Here is a 16,933-nt window from a genome sequence, read left to right as displayed (position 1 = left end):
TTACAGTCGGTTTATTCAGCGAGTGCATATGAAGCAGCTTCGAGGTGCTTCGTCCTGGACGTCTCATACTGAGCAGAGCAACGAGAGCCCCTGCCCGCTCATTGTTGGTAGACCCCGCGTTGACAGTAGTATTGCTGGATTACGCCTTGAGTGGTTTCTGAGTGTCAGTCGCCATATTTACATTGGTTATCTCGTTGAGTCCCCGCAACGCCCTGTGAAATGGGCACCATTAGCTTCATTTGACAGCCAAGGAGACAAGCGTGGTTGTTAATTTAGCGCTCTTTGTAATAATATCTCGTTGCTGTAAAGTGCATTTCTTAATTTTTGTTCTTGAAATAACTGAAGTACGTGGTAGTGTCAGTTCTCTAATATGCAGAGGAAGAAAAGGTTCAAGAGAGGTAAAGTTGTTTTCTTTATAAAGGATGCTCTGCTGGTAAAACACAAAGAGCTAAGGACTCCAAAATCCAATGTATATTTTTAATTTTCTCCTTCCAGAATATTTACGTAAAACGTAGCTCTTGCGTCAGGACCTCTGCACTTAATGTTTCCTTTGCCTGGAAAGCCCCTTCTTCAGACATTTATAGATTCGATTCCCTGTATCTTTCAATCTACCTCCTCACAGAACCATTCCTCTAATCTCCAATATAAGAAGATCCCCACCTCCTGGCTCCGTATCCTCCACCTGCTTTATTTTTTCCATAACACAGTAACAATCCATATATTGTGTAATCACTCATTTATTTGTTTGCCAGTGCACCCACCACTAGAATTTGAACATCCTAAGAGCAAGTATTTTTGTCTCTGCTTTGCTGATGTATCCTCAGCAACCGGAACTGCCTGACATACAGGTGCTCAGTAAATATTTTTGAATGAATGGATGAAATAATTCCTCCCGTTAACATTCATCATAATTTCAGAGTACTCTATCTTCACTTGATAGGAGCTTTGATTTTGCTGTTCCATACCCTTACCACTTAGGAAAGATGAAAAGTAGACCCTTGAGTGGTCCTGTGTTCTAGGAATAAAATAAAGCTTTTGCACGGTTACATGGAATTCTTGTTTATTTTTTGTGTACATTTACAAATAAGGATTTTTCTTAAGTTGGTAATGGGTTGTGTGAAAATAATAACTGTAGGCTCATTATAGCATTTGTTTGTTGCTTGACAAACTGCTAACCTCCCTGCTTGTGTAAGTTTGCATAGTAACACAGTTGGGACAAATCCAGCTCTTTCAACGTTGAGCCCAACTTTTGTAGGTCACCATCCGCCTTAGCTGTGAACTGAGGAATACCTTGGGAGTTTTCTTGCAGTTTTTAAGAACAGTAATCAGGAATATATCACAGACACTTGGAGGTTATCTAGATAGACTTTGATAATTTGTTTTATAGCATCCAATAAAAGTGGGTAATTTCTACTTAAAGATCTACTGTGATAGCTGCGTTTCTCATCATATTGCCCACAGCTGATCCTTTCTGTGAGTCACCAGGCTGGTGAGGAAGAATCTCTGGCAACAGTGTATCTATTAACATATAGCTTCTGTGTTTATCAGGTAAGTTTGGATACTTTCTGGAGTGAGGTATTCACAGCCTGCCATGAAAATTATTGCAACCTACTAAGTAACAACTGATCCATAATGAGACAGTCTGCAAGGTGTTGTGAAATTATTGTTTCCTAACCCCTGGACTAGTTCTGTGCACCAGCATGCTATGATTATCTCCTCAGCCTCATATAATCTTCTCTAATTGCCCCCTACCTTCATTATTTATAAAACATTGTATCATTTAGTCATAAATTCTATAAAGATGTATGTATTAAACATCTGTAAGATGTAATCTGCCCTTAAGAGCCTAGAAACTGGCTGGGCTTTTAAAGTATACACAAAAAGCTGGAGGATGATGGCTGACAACATAAAAATGGTTTTTATTGAATGTTTATTCTGTACCAGTCACTTTCCATGAATTACCTTATTCTCATAAAAACCCTATGAGCAAGTGTGCCAAAGTCTTACTATCCTCATTTTTATAGCTGAGAAAATTGAGACTTAGAGAAATGATTTACTTAAGATCACAGTGCCAGTAAATGAACTCCAAACTGTTTGATGTTAGTATTCTCAATAATTCTGTATGTAATCTTGAGATTATGTAATTAAAAAGTATGCCGATTATGAGGATAAGAAAGGAAAGAGCACCATGAGCTGGAATAGTATAGACAACATTTTGAAGGACTGAGGTGGACCTTGAAAAATGGGCTGATTTGGAAGTCTTTTTGTGATTGGGTGTATCAAGTGGCAGGAGAGTGTGGTGTGGAGTGTTCTAAGTGAGGGAAGCAACTTGCATAGAAATGTGTGCATGTGAGTACATCTGGTGTGAGCCCTAGTGGAAAGGAAGCATTGGGAAGAATGTTTTCTCCTCATTTTCCTTAATTTTGAAGATTTCATTTCTGATGCCAGATACTTTGAAAATGGAGGTTTGATAGTAACAAAGGAAATTATTGGAGGAGGTAAGACTGTTGAGTAGAGAATAGAAATGAAGACAGAAAAGGAAAGCTTGAGGATGGAAAAGGAAGGACAAGCTTTGAAGAGTAAGAAATAAAAAAATTGCAAAATCCTTGACTATTTCAAATACTCCAAGTTATTAACAGTAAATTCTGTTATAGTTTATATAAAGGCCATCTTTTTAGACCCCCTTTGAGTTTACTCTAGGTAGACAAGTACTAAAAAAATAAAGAGCTTATGACTGACATAGTTAGTTTTTCTTTCTATTTCAGGAAATCCTGGATGAAATTTGGTAAAGTGGGTCCAATTGCCTGTGTACTTTACTTTGAAACAAAATCATCAGAAATTTACCTTGTTCAATAATTGTAGTCTGTTCATTTTATTATGGTAAAATATTCTGTACTCAAAATATATCTGAAATGCTTTAAATTGGCCCTTGATGGATATTGAGTAGAGAGAATTTATAAGCAGATACTTCTTTAGAGCTTTTGTTAGTGAACCAGGTATCAATTTAGGTTCAATCAGATAAAATGCTTCAATAGAGAAATCATTCTCACAGTTGATGTTTATGTTCTAGACATTCTCTGCAGAGATAACATCTTGCTGATAAAACTATGTTCAATCCTAGAGATTGCCAGTGAGAATTTGCATATGCTTCTTCCTTCCTTGGAAAAACAAAAACCTCAGTAGTTATAAAATGCACTTGAGAAAACATTAGAAATTTTAAACTGAAAGCACGCATGATGATTCTTAGGAAGTCATTTGTTTGTTGTATTATAGTGGGAGAGGGAAAGCTTCCCTTCTACTCTCTTTGAACCTTTGTGGAAATGACTGACAATAAAAAAATTAATAAGAGAAAAAGGGATATGATATGGTTTGGCTCTGTGTCCCCACCCAAATCTCACCTTGCATTGTAATAATCCCCATGCATCAAGGGTGAGACCAAGTAGAGATAATTGAATCATGGGGGTGGTTTCCCCTATACTGTCCTCATGATAGTGAGTTCTCAAGAGATCTGATGGTTTTATAAGGGGTTTCCCCCTTGGCTTGTGCACTCATCCTCTTTGCTGCTGCCCTGTGAAGAAGTGCCTTCCACCATGATTGTTTGTTTCCTGAGGCCTCCCCAGCCATGCTGAACTGTGAGTCAATTAAACCTCTTTTCTTTATAAATTACCCAGGCTTGAGTATGTCTTTATTAGCAGTGTGAGAATGGGCTAATACAGAATACAAATATACTTAATGTGCATAAACACAGGAGCCATGTAAAATATGGGACTCAAAGAGGAGCCAGATAGTTGAGGCTTAAATACTCCAGTGGGGAGAGGGAAATGTTGAAGGGGGTGCTGTAGGCAATTTTTAGAGAGATAATACAAACTTTAGGGAAGATGAATGGACCTGGGAGGTAGAAATACTAGCTTGTAAATGATTTTCTTTGTAATTCGAGCCCAACAGGCAGAACAAAATCCCTTCAGGTATGGTTACATGCCTCAGTCTTCTTTCCTGGTACTAAAATTTCAAGGATAGGATGGAAGGCAATTATGTTCTCTTTGGTGGGCCAGGTCTTAAGGCAGCTAAAGGAATATTAGGCGTTAAATTTCACCCTGTTCTAGGGGTGGAGAGAAGGGAGTTCAGGAGAGATTAGAAAATCCTTGATTCTGGGATTATAGGTGTGCTGTGGCTCATGGCTATAATCCCAGCGCTTTGGGAGGCTGAGGTGGGAGATCGCTTGAGGCCAGGAGTTTGAGACCAGACTGGGTGACAAAGCGAGACTCTGATCTCAAAAGAAAAAAAATAAAGAAAGTCCTTGATTCTGAGGTAATTTATAAGGCCTTCCTATTATGGTTCGAAGTGTTCAGCATGCCAAAACACCATTCATTTTGCAGTGTTGTTTTTTAAGCCCCAACAGTATACACAGTAAATGTGTATGAACATGCTCCTTAATGTATGATGAGGTTATATCCTGATAAACTTACTGTAAGTCAAAAATATTGTAAGTTAAAAATGCATTTAATACCTTATAAACCCATTGTAAAGTCAAGAAAGTATAACTCAAACTGTTGTAAGTCAGGGACCATCTGTACTTTTTACTTCACAAATTTCAGTAATTTAGAGCTCACACAAATCCTTTGTCTTAAACGGACACTTTTCCAGATGTATGTAATTTATAGAATGTTTTATTATTATTTTTTCAATCCTGTTTCCCTGATTTTCTGGTGGCTCTCAGTACATTCACTAGTCTCTTTATGACTGTTTAACCCAGGTTTTTCTTGAGGTAGGCATTTTCTCATTCATGGCCTTCAGGCTTGTTTATTTTTTTTTTCTCGCCATTTGTTCCTCTTTGATTCTTATAATCCTGTAATAACTTTATTGGTCCACAACTGAGCAAGCAATTAAGAACCTTCTTAAATGCGTACTTGAGTACTGTACGTGATAAGTATTGTATTCTGCCATTCCCATCTTTTTGTAATGCTCTACAGTTGTGTTTATTGAAAACATTCAAGGCTCTTTGCACCAGCCAGTTTTTCATCATCATTGTTTGCTGTGTGCATCCACTTGAAAACTTGCATATAATTTCCTTTGAAAGAACAAGAGTTGCAGTTTTACTGGATTGCAACTTCTTTGTTTCAGGATCTAATGATGTGTAAAAATATTGTTAGAAAAATCTGTTGTGGTTGAATGCATTTGGGATAGTTAATTTTAAAAAGACCTATACCCTTTATTTATATAAGAACAGTAATATTGTACCTAATTTTTGGAACACTTCATGTGAATACATTTCTTCTGTGCTAGGGCATCAAGTCTTACTTTCAAATCTAATTTTATCTTTCTCTTCGGTATCCCTTTTTAAAATGGATTTTTAATAATGACTTTCTTAAATTGAAAGTTGAGTAATTGTACTGATGGCTTATTCTTACAAACTCCCTGCTGAAATTGGGATTTGAATGCCACTTTTACCATAAGAATAGTAAAAAGTTTAGTTAGTTGAATATGCACTTGGGATTTAGCTAATTTTTCATAATCATATTTTTCATATGTGAAAAAAATGAAGTAACTACTGAGTGTCTTTTTCTTTGGGTCTGCTTTTCTTGGACTCTTAAAAAAAAAAAACAACCCAAATTGTAGGCTATGAAATAGACTGTAAATTAGCTTGAAGTTTTCAATATATTTCCCAAAGTCCAAATGTGTATTAGGTTGTTCATTGGCTTGTTTATATAGTCAAAAATAGCGTTTTAACTAGTGTAAATGTAAGTCTCAATTTTTAGTCAACTTTAAATATTTGCAGCGGGTGTAATTGCTAACAGTAGTTTGACAAATTGGGTAAAGTTATCCTTTTACAGTTTTGTTGTCTGATGAATATTTGTTTGATGTGAAATAGAAGTAAAACATGTATGCCTGTATGCCTAAAATTTTGAAGAGAAGTAGTAGGGGGAAAAGAAATGGATTCATTTTAACTCTAGATGGCAGTTAAACACAACTAACAAAGACCAACTTTTTTGAAATAAAGAGAAAAATAGTAAAACAGACACACGTTCTGTTTTACTATCCGGTTAATTATATTCTCAAAATGATGTCTCAGATTGATATTACTAAATAGACATGTATAAGATGTAATTACGTACAAGTGAAATAAATAATGAAAGCCTGTAATTGCAATAAATTTTTTTCACCTGGTAATATGGCATACACCCAATGCAATGGTTTATATTGCTAGTATTTTATTTTGTCACTTTTACTAACATTTAGTTCAGTGTAGTTTCATTTTATGTACAATTATTTACCAGTATCAATTCAAACCATATGCCATTGGGAAAACTATTACACATTTAATGTTTTGAAATGTTTAAGTAGAAGCAAAGCTTATTTTCATGAAGTGTGTTCCATAAAAGTAGACTCCAAAATCTGCCACAGATATCCATGCATGTACCTTTGAGATAGCATTTTTCTTTCCTTTGCTTTGCAATAAAAATATATTTTACATCTATTTAATTCACAATTTTAGCTTGTTGCTTTCAGGGGTGCTAAAATTATGTTTCTGATAGTATTTATGAGGGAAAAGAAAAGCTTGTTTGATTATACTTTGTTCTCATCTCCTGATCTCAGCTCTTTGTGTACTGTCATTTCTATAGACTTGTAGAGTGCAACTGTTTCTTGTTTGTGAACACATTGATGTGGTATCTAGCAAATAGTACAAAAATAACTTACAGTGTATCTAAGGAGTCTCATCTGACTTGTCAGATAGCTTAAAAAAGGAAGGGATGTGATATGTTTTAACAATGCTTTATTGTAGATTTTATATGAAATAACATAATCCTTTTGAGAGGACTAGTTGATTTCTCATTTCCTATATATAGCAAGTTTTGCTCTGAGTATCTGTCTGATTAGTAGATTAGCTCATAGATGGCAGCTGATGCCCTGGGTGAAGGGACTTGCTTGCCACTTTTGTAAGCCCTGTGAAGTTGTAAGAAATGTTGCTCTCATGCATAAAGGTGTGGAGGTGCAGGTCACCCTACTAGAAAGTAGGACCTTATTGGACACCTCAGATCTTGGAGTCTAGTGACTTATTGGACACCTCAGATCTAGATTCTAGTGAATATTTACTCCACAACCAACCCCATAGGCAAATACTTTGGGGTTGGTTGTGGAGTAAATGTTCACTAGAATCTCCAAGAGTTCCTGTGCCTTTAGAATTATTTACCTATACTCCAAACTCTTCATGGCAGTTGTTGTTTCCTAATGGGTTCTTCATGGATGCTAGTGGAATATATTTAAGTTCGCAAAAGGATATACACTTTCTTTTCTTTTTAAAGCAACATAAAAAGTCCCATGTTATTCAAAAAGTAACATAAAAGAATTTATTTTTAGAGAAGCTTCTAGTAGAATTTTATAAGAACAAATAGAGTTGCTCACCTCCAAGATTGTTGCCTTGCAAGAATAAAAGGTGCTGGAGTTGCTGGTTTTTTTTTTTTTTTTTTTTTTTTGAGACGGAGCCTTGCACTGTCGCTCAGGCTGGAGTGCAGTGGCGCGATCTCGGTTCACTGCAAGCTCCGCCTCCCGGGTTCACGCCATTCTCCTGCCTCAGCCTACAGGCGCCCGCCACCTCTCCCGGCTAATTTTTTGGTATTTTTAGTAGAGACGGGGTTTCACCGTGTTAGCCAGGATGGTCTCTGTCTCCTGACCTCCTGATCCGCCCTCCTCGGCCTCCCAAAGTGCTGGGATTACAGGCTTGAGCCACCGCACCCAGCCTGGAGCTGCTGATTTTTGAGGTGAAGACAGAAACCTGGATTTTCATGTGAAATCATCTTCTCAGTGTTAGCAACTTATTCAAGTAAAAAACTACAAAGCAAAAAACTTATACCAGCAGACTGAGAGTTTGTAATCTTTAATGTATAGCACTCTCATTTTTTAGCTCATTTAAAAAATAACATATATTGTAAAATTGATTGCTTAAAATCCTTTAGTTATTGGATACAATCCGGTGATTTTTGAGGTTATACTTTAGTTATTTTAAAATCAGATTTTGGAGTCTTTCTAAAATACTTATATTTTGTATCCACCATCAGTGTCTTGAGTAATATCTTTGGATATCTGATCCTATCCTTTTTTTTTTTTTTTTTTTTTTTTTGAGACTGAGTCTGGCTCTGTCGCCCAGGCTGGAGTGCAGTGGCCGGATCTCAGCTCACTGCAAGCTCCGCCTCCCAGGTTTACGCCATTCTCCTGCCTCAGCCTCCCGAGTAGCTGGGACCACAGGCGCCCGCCACTTCGCCCGGCTAGTTTTTTTGTATTTTTTAGTAGAGATGGGGTTTCTCCGTGTTAGCCAGGATGGTCTCGATCTCCTGACCTCGTGATCCGCCCGTCTCGGCCTCCCAAAGTGCTGGGATTACAGGCTTGAGCCACCGCGCCCGGCCTGATCCTATCCTTTACATTTTTCTTCCTAATTTCATGATCAAAGAATAAATTAAGTTTTGGGAGTATGTTGTTATAGGTACTGTGTGCTACCTACCTGGTGTCCAAACATGCAGGTACTAAAGAAACGTGATTCCTTCATCTTTAGTTTTCTTTATCCTACATTTTGCCTTCTACAGTCTTCTCTATGGTCTTAGTGATTTTTTTAAAAACATAAATCGGAATTTGTAACTCCCCTCCTTAAACCCTATAGTGGCTTTCCATTTTCCTTACAATAAAATACACGCATGGCCTCTAAGGCCCTGCTTGATCAGATCCTGGCTTACCTCTCTAAACTCATTTCTTACAAGGTTCCCCTTTCTTCACTCTTACCTTGTTGATGTACACCAAGCTTAGTCCCGTTTCAAAGACTTTTTCACCTGATGTTCCCTTTGCCTGGAATATCTTCCGCAGAGCTTTATATATTCTTTGCTAGTCACTTCCTGAGTGAGGCTTTCCTGCCTACCCTGCCAAAATTCCTTTCACCATCATTTTCTGTCTTCTTACCTTGCTTTCTTTATTTGAAGTAATACTTAACCTCTGTCTGATATATATTTGCCTACTTGTTTGTCTTTCCTCTCACTGGCATATACATATATTTCATGAAGACAAGAACCTTGTCTATCTTGCTAATTGCTGTATCCTCAATACCTAGAAGAGAGCCCAGCCCTGTTCAGCTGAACAGAAGTGTAAAATAAATAAATAAATAAAGTCTAGGTAACCACAGTGACACTGAATGGTAGAAGACAGACCTCAAATTGGAAAGGGCTGCAGAAGCAAACCTGTGAAGATACTGTAAGTATGATGCTGATACCTCAATGCTGTACATTTGCCATAGTTACCCATCATGTAACCCATCTCACAATAGCTTTTTTCAGTTTTAGAAATTTGACTTTCTATATGATATAATTAAAAACTGGTATTTTAAACCTGCTTTCTAGAACTACATTCACATAAATGACTTACTAAATTCATAAAGTGTGATTTTTACGTGTGGACTACTATAATAATATGAAATGTATTAGAAAGTTATCCTTTCTGAATCAACATAGTGTTGACATTTGAAGGTCACAGTAAATCCTAGGGATATGTTTTAAATGATACAGTCATGCACTGCATAACAAAGTTTCTGTCAATGAGATGAGATTACTTCCCAGAAGATGGTCCCATAAGATTATAACACCATATTTTTACTGTACCTTTTTAATGTTTAGATATGTTTAGATACACACACACTTACTATTGTGTTACAGTTGTCTACAGTATTCAGTATGGTAACATTTTGTACAGGTTCATAACCCAGAAGCAATAGGCTATACCATATTGCCTAGGTATATAGTAGGCTATGCCATCTAGGTTCGTGTAAGTAACTCTGTGATGTTCACATAATAATGAAATTGCATAATAATGAATTTCGCAGAACATATTCCCATCATTAATATAATGCATGACTGTACTTTGAATTGCTATCAGATAACTAAGGATTCTGAGAAATAAGATTAAATAATTATTTGTATGGTATTTGCTTTGCTTTATATATCCTTAGTATGAGTAAGTTCTTGGTAGAGAAGTAATTCACAGTAGACACAGCACAGAAAATATGTTATATAGTTAAAATATTTTAGCATTGCTGAAATATTTTTTTGAATAGTTTTTGTTATGTTTGTTTTGCATGTAAACATTTTATCTATGTGTGTGAGAAAATTCTCTACAAAAGATGATTTAGGGGTATGATGATGGAACATTCACTTATTTCATGTGCCCAATTATTTATCTCTCAAAACTATATAACTTTATAGTTCAGATCAATTTCTGACAGCTGTGAATGCTTTCTAATTCCTTTTAAGATCACCATTTTTTATTGATATTTTAAAATACAGTCTGTTGAGACTACTTATGTGACTTTATGGGAAGGTTTGTGGAAAAAAATGATTTATATAAATTTACTTCTCTGCCAACTTTGCTGCATGTAAATATATCCCTATCAAATTTCTGCCTTCATCGGGTAAGGGTAGCGCACCCTTAAACAAAGTATATACGGGAAAAGAAATAAAAAAATCAGTAAACTTCATATCCCAGGCATAATAAAAATAACGCAGTTTATGCTGTGAATAGAACTAGGGAGTTTGACTTTTACAACTGAAATGTGCTGAGCCCTTAGACTTTATATTTGCTAGAGAGGCAGTATGTTGAATAGCCATCTTATCGAATGAGAACATGTAGATTCCAGCTCTAGATTTGCTACTGACAAAACTGTTTCATCATTCGTAAGAAAGGCAAAAATTACCTTCTTTCTCTACGTTACAGGATACTTGTGAGGGCCAAATGAGATAATGGATATGAAAGTGCTTCTGGAATTGAAAGACACTATAAAGTGTAAGATTTTCATTTTGGAGTGGCATTAACAGTAAACTAGATCTATTTTCTTAGACCGTATCACACGTAGTCTTCTTACTAAGGTGGTATAAAAACCTTATACATTGTTTAACTTAGTATGTGGATCTATCTTGTGGACTGGGTTTTCCTTGATAGCAAGACTGTGGTGTATTTTAGTCCTGATTTATTCTGTGAATTTCCAGCCCTTATGTTTTCAAAGATAATATTTTCTCTCATCTTTGTAATAATGTGAGCTGAAAAGACTGATAAGCTCTAAAGTTTACTTAGCAGGTGAATAAAGTATTTGTACATTGATTTGACATGCAAATAATTTTTTTGTTTACAGTAAATCTTGCAATAGTGTTCTTAACTTTATTTATATTTTTTATTTAGCTTTGTTAACTAATTTTCCCATGTCTTTTAGACTCAAAATTACTGGGTATTCATTTTTCATCCTGGAACTTACACAAATGAATTCTCAAAAGTCATTGACAAGTAATAATTTAAACTTAATTTTAAAACATTTTAAACTCACAGAGCAAAGCTTCCCAGAAGAGTAGAATTAACAGATCTGTTGGATTTTGAGGTAAATTTTGAAAGCACAAAATTATAATACTATTTTATCTCCACATGTATGGAACAGAATTTCATTATTTTTTACCTATTGCTTAAAAGAGAGCTGTACTATTTGGATTTAAATTTCATGTTCTTAGGGACACTTTTAAGTAGAGTGACTGTATTTAAAGCTGTACAAGAAGATTCTGATCTTTGAGAAGCAGTGTTTTCAAGGAAAATGTAAAAAAACTGTACTGACTCAAATGGTCTGTTTTATAGTCTTTATTTTTTTAAAATTTTACTTTAAGTTCTGGGATACATGTGCTGAGTGTGCAGGTTTGTTACATAGGTATACATGTGCCATGGTGGTTTGCTGCACCTGTCAACACATCATCTGGGTTTTAAGTCCCGCATGCATTAGGTATTTGTCCTAATGCTCTCCCTCCCATTTCCTCCTACCCCCCGACACCCCATTGTGTGATATTCCCTTCCCTGTGTCAATGTGTTCTCATTGTTCAGCTCCCACTTATGAGTGAGAACATGCGGTGTTTGGTTTTCTGCTCCTCTGTTAGTTTGCTGAGGATGATGGTTTCCAGCTTCATCCACGTCCCTGCAAAGGACATTAACTCATTTTTTATGGCTGCGTAATATTCCATGGTATATATGTGCCATGTTTTCTTTATCCAGTCTATCATTGATGGGCATTTGGGTTGGTTCCAAGTCTTTGCTATTGTAAATAGTGTTGCAATAAGCATACGTGTGCATGTCTTTATAGTAGAATGATTTATAATCCTTTGGTCATATACTCAGTAGTGGGATTGCTGGGTCAAATGGTATTTCTGGTTCTGGATTCTTGAGGAATCGCCACACTGTCTTCCACAATGGTTGAATTAATTTATGCTCCCACCAACAGTGTAAAAGCGTTACTGTTTCTCTGCATCCTCCAGCATCCGTTTTTTCCAGACTTCTTTTTTTTTTGAGACGGAGTCTCGTTCTGTCGCCCAGGCTGGAGTGCAGTGGCATGATCTTGGCTCACTGAAAGCCCCGCCTCCCGGGTTCACGCCATTCTCCTGCCTCAGCCTCCCAAGTAGCTGGAACTACAGGCAATCCGCCCGTCTTGGCCTCCCAAAGTGCTGGGATTACAGGCGTGAGCCACTGCGCCCGGCGTTTCCGATCTTCTTAATGATCACATTCTAACTGGCATGAGATGGTATCTTATTGTGGTTTTGATTTGCATTTCTTTAATGACCAGTAATGATGAGCTTTTTTTCATATGTTTGTTGGCCGCATAAATGCCTTCTTTTGAGAAGTGTCTGTTCATATCCTTTGCCCAGTTTTTGATGGGGTTGTTTTTTTCTTGTAAATTTGTTTAAGTTCATTGTAGATTCTGGATAGTAAACCTTTGTCAGATGGATAGATGGCAAAAATTTTCTCTCATTCTGTAGGTTACCTGTTCACTTTGATGATGCTTTCTTTTGCTGTGCAGAAGCTCTTTAGTTTAATTAGACCCCATTCATCAATCGTGGCTTTTGTTGCCATTGCTTTTGGTGTTTTAGTCATGAAGTCTTTGCCCATGCCTATGTCCTAAATGGTGTTGCCTAGGGTTTCTTCTAGGGTTTTTATGGTTTTAGGTTTTAAGTCTTTAATCCATCTTGAGTTGTTTTTTGTATAAGGTGTAAGGAAGGGATCCAGTTTCTGTTTTCTGCGTATGGCTAGCCAGTTTCCCAGCACCATTTATTAAATAGGGAATCCTTTCCCCATTGCTTGTTTTTGTCAGGTTTGTCAAAGATCAAATGGTTGTAGATGTGTGGTGTTATTTCTGAGGCCTCTGTTCTGTTCCATTTGTCTATATATCTGTTTTGGTACCAGTACCCTGCTGTTTTGGTTACTGTAGCCTTGTAGTATAGTTTGAAGTCAGGTAGCATGATACCCCCAGCTTTGTTCTTTTGGCTTAGGATTGTCTTGGCAATGCAAGCTCTTTTTTGGTTCCATATGAACCGTAAAGTAGTTTTTTCCAATTCTGTGAAGAAAGTCATTGGTAGCTTGATGGGGATGGCATTGAATCTATAAATTACCTTGGGCAGTATGGCCTTTTCATGATATTGATTCTTCCTAGCCATGAGCATGGAATGTTCTCCCAAAGTGCTGGGATTACAGGCATGAGCCACCACGCCCAGCCAAGGTCTTTATACACTTTGTGTGTGTGTGTGTGTGTATGTGTATGTGTGTATGTTTGTATAGAGACTACATATTATTTAACATTGTTCCTATCTTCTACAGGGCTTGGAATATGTAGAGATAGGTATATAAAATATGTTCAATAAATGTTAACGTGGTTGTAATAGTTACCTTCCCAACTATTGTAGTTCTTGGTTGGAAGACTGCTTTAACATTTAAAGATGGGGTGACCCCAATCCATTCCTAGAAACTAAGGCATGGACTCTTAGCATAAGATTTCTGTCTCTGAAGAACAGTACTCTTATTTTAGAAAAACTTAAAGTGTTTACAAGATTATTTAGGAAAGTGAACAATATTTACTCATTATATATTCTCTTTATATAGGTCTCAATTATTGAAGGCCCTCACCTCACATAGTCATAATTGGGAAGTCACCATCCCTGTCAACTTATAATGTTAAAAGAATACCACCCCATCCCAAGGCTTTTTGGGAGTGTTGGGCATTTTGTCTTTAGTAGTGGTTTCATATCTCATGTCCTTATTCACCCATCACCTTTTGTTTCTCAGAGACAACTCCTGCATAACAAGATGAAGAATAGACTTGGGATAATTTGTCATAGCAGGAGTATAAAACCAAGTGGTTCATCTTACTAAAAATAGTTACAGGTTAACAAATCAGAAATAGTTTCAAGGAGAAGGTCATCATCTGAGCATTGGAGTGAAGGGGATAGCATTTCAAGTGAGGGGTGTGACAGGTAAACACCTCAGTATAGGAATGAAACAGTATGTGAATCAACGAATAGATTGGACTTGGCTAGAAAATGAGTGTGAGTTGAAGAAAGGAGGAAATGCAAAGTTGTATAAATGGTACTAGTAAAGAGAGGAATGTTGATATTAAAGAACTATTGAATGCTGTAAGCAGGATTGACACAATTAAATTAGTTAGTTTTTAAGGGAGATTAATTAACAGAACTTTTTATTTGCATTTAAAAAATGTTTTTCAAATGCATCCATTAAACATATTGGCTTTTATCCCTTTTGCTCTATATCTCATGTGGCTTACACATAGCCTGCATGATGCAAACTCAACAATGTACTTTAGTTTCTTCACTCTCTGCCAAAGTGTTTTTTGAAGCACACTGGCTATTCCCTAAAGTGGCTTTAGTCTTGTCTTTTTGATTTGTTTTCCTGCTTTCATAATGTAGATGTGAATCTGAGTGTTTGTTTCTGTCTTCATTTGAGCTTTATTAACAAAGCAACATAAGCATTCCTTCTGCTAATTCTAGCTCAGTACATAGGGATTGTGCTGATTGCCTAAGCTTTATCCTAAATAAATACCTTAATGACAACTAATTAGGCTATCATTAAACCATATTTGTGGAACATCACCTTGAGTACAAAAATATATCTACTCAAGTATTGACTTTCATTTGGAAAACAAAAATAGTCTGTAAGAATATGGCTGTAAATAGAAAACATTTTTACCTGTTCACACAAATCATTTGGAAGAATAACCTCCTATTCACTGGGTATAGTATTCTGAGTTGATAGAATTTAACACAAATATGTCGCTCTGTTGTCTTCTGGCATGCATGGTTTATGACAAGAAGATAAGTTCTTCTTATTTACTTTTAGATAATGTGTTTTTTAAACTGTGGCTGCTTGCAAGATTTTTTTTTGTCTTTGGTTTTTACAATTTGAATATAATATGCCTAGATGTGATTTTTTTTGGGAGGTAGGAGGGGTAGTTCATCCTGCTTGGTGTTCTCTAATATCCTTGGATCTGTGGCTTGATGTCACGAATACAGGAAAACCTAAGTCATCATTTCCTCAAGAATTTCTTCTGTCTCCTTATCTCTTTCTTCTCCAGTTATACAATATGTACATCATTTGATATTATTCCACAGTGTTTGGATTCTTTGCACTGTTTTCATTCTTTTCCTCTCTTTTTTTTTATTTTGGGTTATACATATTGACCTGTCTTCAAGTTCACTGATTCTAATAAGTGTATTACATTGTGGTTTCATTTTGCATTTACTTAATGACTAAAGATATTGAGTATATTTTTATGTGTTACCTGCCAGCTATGTATCTTTGATGAAGTATCTGTTCAGCTATTTTTCCTGTGTTAAAAAATTGGATTGTTTCCTCTTATTAAATGGCAGGAAATAAAGATAAGTCAAGGAAGACCGCTAGATTTTTAGTTTGATTACCTGAGTAGATGTTACTACTGTTAGAAGACTAGGGGAAGAACAGGTTAGGGGCAAAATTCCAGTTCTGCTTTTGTCATGTTAAGTTTGGGATGCTGATTAGATATACAAATGGAGATGATAAATGTTCAGCTGGATATAAATTTGGAGTTCAGGGCATAGGTTTGGACAAGATATATACTTTGGGAGTCATTGGCATATAGAAAGTACGTAATTCCACGGATCTGGATGGAATTACCTTAAGGTCTACTTCAACAGAAGCTTGGGGCATGCCAGGGTTTAGATGTAAATCCAATAATAATGGAGATTTGAAAAGTAGCAAATATTGAGGTAGTGAAAAATCCCATCAAACTTTTTGAGTAATTTTCACTCTGCAAAAGCACCTAAGGGAGTTGCATTTTTTGGACCCCAGGTTGTTCTTAGCATGTTCCTAACCAGTAAGATAAGAGAAACATTAGAGAAACATTACAAGAAAATCTCAGAAAAGAACTGCTAACCATGTTGGAATGTTCTGACACAAAATCCAATTCACACATTCTTAATCAATGTGTCTTAAGCAAAAGTTATCTTAATAACAAATATTAATGATAAATTCTGTTTAAGTTCTCATGATTGTCCATCCTTCCATGGAAAATGTTTCATATCTAATAATCTATTATAAGAGCCAATCCCATATAGCTATTTTTAAGTGGTCAATTTTGAAACATTGTCAGGATTCCTGAGTCATGAAAATGTTAAATATTGGCATATAATTTTAAATCTACTGTTTAAACACCAAGTGTTAAAAGAAAAATAATCATAACTTATTTAATAAGTCAATAGTGCTGACACAGGGAACAGATAATATTATTTATGTAGTGAGATACTTTCACCATATAAATACCAAAACATGAAGTGCCTGTAATTTATGGCCACTTCTTCATAATACAATAATGAATGTCTAATGAGGCCAGGTAAGGCTAGGTTAAGGGATGATGATGGTTGTGATAATGACAGTGATCTACTGAAAGTAGCGAGAGATATAGGAGATAAAAATTGGCTGAGGAGAAAGGAATTATCATTGTTTGTATTGACTTATAGAGTTTTGGGGCAGAGAGAGAGCACTGCTGCTAGTGACGGAAATAACATTCACCATTTCCATAGTATTATGCAGTGTTCTGTGCCTGGTCCTTGACATT

The 16,933-nt window shown here is 36.1% G+C and overlaps 1 long non-coding RNA gene across 5 annotated transcripts in view; it reads left to right on the top strand.

The window, feature by feature from the left end:
• Positions 1 to 16,933, top strand: part of LOC105483112 (uncharacterized) — a 58,029-nt gene that overhangs the window by 307 nt on the left and 40,789 nt on the right. For 3 of the 5 annotated variants that reach the window (XR_988044.3, XR_988041.3, XR_988043.3), the window contains exon 2: positions 1,462 to 1,548. This is a non-coding gene — a long non-coding RNA (uncharacterized lncRNA). Of the gene's footprint in view, positions 164 to 1,461; positions 1,549 to 16,933 lie in introns of all 5 variants that reach the window. The other 2 variants (XR_003018606.2, XR_011618396.1) reach the window with 2 other exon arrangements.

The sequence above is a fragment of the Macaca nemestrina genome, chromosome 2, assembly GCF_043159975.1.
Source record: "Macaca nemestrina isolate mMacNem1 chromosome 2, mMacNem.hap1, whole genome shotgun sequence".
Taxonomy (NCBI): domain Eukaryota; kingdom Metazoa; phylum Chordata; class Mammalia; order Primates; family Cercopithecidae; genus Macaca; species Macaca nemestrina.
Note: the sequence above shows the minus strand (reverse complement) of the source record. Positions and strands in the feature narration are given on the sequence as shown.